This window comes from Gossypium raimondii, chromosome 8, assembly GCF_025698545.1.
Source record: "Gossypium raimondii isolate GPD5lz chromosome 8, ASM2569854v1, whole genome shotgun sequence".
NCBI lineage: Eukaryota > Viridiplantae > Streptophyta > Magnoliopsida > Malvales > Malvaceae > Gossypium > Gossypium raimondii.
This window is the reverse complement of record NC_068572.1, coordinates 35,785,534-35,789,834: the sequence shown is the minus strand read 5'-3', so window position 1 is coordinate 35,789,834 and position 4,301 is coordinate 35,785,534. Positions and strand designations below refer to the sequence as shown.

The following is a 4,301-nucleotide window of genomic DNA, read 5'->3' as shown; positions in this document are numbered from 1 at the left end:
TAATTGTATGGTATGTTGTTAGATCTAATTTAATTATGAAAAGATTAAATAGATTGGATTATTATCAGTTGATACAGATGAGTATTCGAAAGAATATTTGCAGCATTCTAGACGTAAAAGTTGTGATCTGTACAAGGAAAGGAAGAACAGTCTCGATATCATTCTTGAGTTCTATAGACATACAAAACTCATAATGATAACTTAAATTCAGGCTCTCAAAAGAAACAGACTACAGTAGTGAATCCCTGAGCAGTAGAATGGTCAAGATTTTGCCATGGCATTATTATGATATAAAAATAAAACCTGAGTAATTCCAACCTTTATCATTCAAGAGTACAAATCTTCCCCACTTATTCTTTGAGAATTGCCAGAGCATTTCAATTTCCCTAGTATATTTTCATTCATAATCAATTTTATTAATCTCCTTATCATCATCTGTTTCTTTTGCACAATTTATTTAGTCAATTTTATAGTAATAGCATAAACAATTATTTTAATCAATTTCGATCCCTGTGTAGACGGTACTCACTCATCACTTTATTACTTGATTCGAAGTGTATACTTGCACATTTGTATTACACATTCACACGCGACAAGTTTTTGGTGTCATTGCCGGGGATCAGCAATATTGGTGAAAATTTGGTGTGTTATTACCTCTTTAATTTTGTTACTTTCACTTAATTAGTTGTTTTGATATTTTTTTCAGGATTTTATTGGTGCATGAGTAGAGGTATTTCTGCAATTGAAGAGTATTCTTTTGATCCATAAATTGAGAGAACCTTGGGAAGAAGGAGAAAACAATTGCGAGAAATAGAAAGAATTAGAAATAATTAAATTAGAGAAGATTCATTACATCAGAATGGAAGGGATGTTGATATTTCTTGAATAATAGATGACAAAGACAGACCCATTAGAGAACATATAGTGTCGATCTTGGATGATCTGGATCCAGGAATTGTCAGGCTGCATATTCAACCTCAACATTTGAGCTAAACTAGTAATGTTTCAAATGTTACAAACTATAGGGCAGTTTAGTGGATTGCCTACTGGTCCACGGTTGCACTTAAGACTCTTTTCGGAAGTCTGCGATTCATTTTGGCAGTAGGGTGTTCCTAAAGATGCCCTGAGATTGAAGTAATTCCCTTATTCATTACGAGATCAAGTCAGAGCATCGTTAAATGCATTGCCATTAGGTACGGTGGCATCGTAGAATGAACTTTGTCAGAGATTTCTGCTAAGATATAATTCTCCAAACATGAATGCTAAATTGAGGAACAATATTACATCTTTTTGGCAATCTGAGGATAAAACTTTATATGAAACATTGGAGCGATTCAATGAGTTATTTAGAAAATGCCCAATGCATGGTTTTCAACACTGGACGAAAATGAAAATGTTTCACAATGGATTGAATGCACATACATGGATGGTGGTTGACACATCTGCTAATGGCTTGTTTACATTTTTAGAACATAACAAATCTTTCAATTTTGATGAGCCACGCTTATAAGCATTTGAGGAATTGAAAAAGAGACTAGTGACAACACCAATAGTCATAGCACCAAATTGGACTTTACATTTTGAACTTATGTGTGATGCTAGTGATTTTGCCATAGAGGCAGTACTTGGGCAAAGAAATGACAAGGTATTTCATGCTATCTACTACGCAAGTCGTACGTTGATAGATGTACAACTAAATTATACCACCACTGAGAAGGAGTTATTAGCTGTGGTATTTGCCTTCGAGAAATTCAGAGCTTATTTAGTGGGTACCAAAGTTACGATTTATACGAACCACTCTACTATTAAGTACTTAGTGACCAAGAAAGACGCCAAACCCAGATTAATTCGAGGATACTACTATTGCAAGAATTTGATCTAAAAATTAGAGATAGGAAAGGCACAGAAAATCAAGTGGTTGATTACTTGTCTTGAATTGAAGTAGGAAGTGAAGACAGTAATATTCAGCACATTCAGATTGATTTCCCAGATGAAAAACTATTAGTTTCCATGGCATTACATTGCTATACTGATATCATCAATTTTTTGGTTAGTGGATTTCTTCCACTTGAGCTTACAAATCAAAGACGAAGGAAATTTATCCATGCGACCAAGCAATATTATTGGGATGACCCATTTTTATTCAAACATTGTGCAGACCAAATAATTCAGAGGTCTGTTCCAGACGATGAGATTTAAAGTATTTTATATCATTTTCATTCAGCACCGTATGGAGGACACTTTAGGGCATGAGAACTACTGCAAAAGTTCTCTAGTCTGGTTTTTATTGGCCAATCATGTTTAAAGATGCTCATGAATTTTTCAAGCTTGCGATTGCTGTCAAAGAACTAGAAATCTATCGATGAGGTATGAAATTCCATTGCAAACTATTTTAGAAGTGAAACTATTTTACGTATGAGGAATTGATTTTATGGGTCCATTTCCACCTTCTTGGGGAAATGTATACATACTTGTAGTTGTTAATTTTGTTTCCAAATAGGTTGAGGCTGTTTCTCTATCAATAAATGATGCCAAATCGATACTAAAATTTCTACATAATAACATTTTTACCAAGTGTTGTACCCCTCATGCATTGATTAGTGATGAAGGTTCACACTTTAACTACAAATTAGTTGCTAATGCTCTGAATAGGTATGGAGTTAAAAATAAAATTGCCACGGCATACCATCTCTAGACAAATTGAGAAGCGAAAGTCTCTAATAGAGAGATTAAACAAATTTTGGAGAAGGTAATCAATCACACCTGTAAAGATTGGTCATCCAGATTGGATGAAGCTTTGTGGACATATTGCACTGTATTCAAGACACCATTAGGGATGTCACCTTTCAAGCTTGTTTATGGGAAACACTGTCATTTTCCGGTTGAACTTGAACATAAGACATATTGGGCAATTAAGAAATTGAATATGGATTGGAGTGCTACTGGTACTAACCGCATATTGGAGTTGAATGAGATGAAAGAATTCAGAGCACAAGCTTATGAGAATGCCAAGCTGTACAAAGAAAAGACCAATCGATGGCATAGTAGCAAGATTTTTCCAAGGCAATTTGCACTTGGACAACAAGTCCTATTATTTAATTCCAGGCTTAAATTGTTTCCTGGCAAATTAAAATCTCGTTGGTCCGACCTATTCAAGATAATGCATGTCTATTCTTATGGAGCTGTAGAAGTCAAAGACAGCAAGACTAATTCTACTTTCAAAGTTAATGGCCAACGATTAAAGCATTACTTTGAAGCTCCTATAACTCGTGATAAAAATTTCATCACTTTTTGAACTGGTTAATATTTCTTCTCCTGCACTGTTTTATTCATTTACATTTTTTTTAATTTCTTTGTTTAGTTTATTTTGCTTAACTTTTATTTTCTTTTGTTGCATGCACATTATGGCCTAGCTTTGTAGAAATCAACCCATTTAATATATTAGTTAATTTTAGTTTAATAATTTTTTCTATTATTTTTCTTTTTCCCGCTCAATTTTTTTTTGTGTCAGGGCACAATTTCAGAGTCAATCTTACCCCCCACGTCACTGCTATATCTTCTCTCACATTTTACCCTAGTCGATTCACTTTTTTTCTAACTTCCTTTTCGTTTCATCATCTTCACCCTTCTTTGTTTTTATTCCATAAAACTGTAAAGGTCTTACCTTTTTCATTTTCTAGCCACTATTTTCTCTTAAATGGCTCACCAAACATCATCTTCTTCCACCTCTGTGCATCCGCGGATATTTTTTAGCAAAATCGTGGAAGAAAAGTATACCCAGAACATATCAAATAGGCCATTTTATCTAGAAAAAGGTTTCTTTTTGCAAGATGCCCCATTTATGGGCTATTCTAAAACAATCTCTTTTATCGTGAAGAAGCATGGATGGAAATCTTCTGTCTCCACCCTGATGACGTCCTCACCAAGGTAGTGAAAGAATTTTATACTCATCTCACCTCTCCTGATAATGCTTTTATATATGTACGTGGTGTCTCAATGATGTTTGATGAAGACTCAATCAATGCACTATATGGGTTATCTAATGTCCCTAATGAATACTCCGAATTTGTTAAGACCATGACAACTTAAGGACTCAACCAAGTTCTGACAGATTTATGTGTAGAGGGAACGAAGTGAACAGTTTCTCAAAATGATTGCTACACCATTAACCGTATATCGTTTAAGCCTCACCGTCGGGTCTGGTATCAAAAGAATGCCTGCTATTATTGCATTTGATTATGACTGAAAGAAAGATTAATGTTGGAAACATTATCTTTATAGAAGTTCACCCCTGCTCCCAA

At 34.5% G+C, this 4,301-nt stretch overlaps 1 non-coding gene across 1 annotated transcript; it reads right to left on the bottom strand.

The window, feature by feature from the left end:
* Positions 1–1,264: 1,264 nt before the first annotated feature.
* On the bottom strand, positions 1,265–1,371 carry LOC128032143 (small nucleolar RNA R71). The gene has a single exon (XR_008188272.1). It is a non-coding gene; the product is annotated as a small nucleolar RNA R71 (small nucleolar RNA).
* Positions 1,372–4,301: the final 2,930 nt, after the last annotated feature.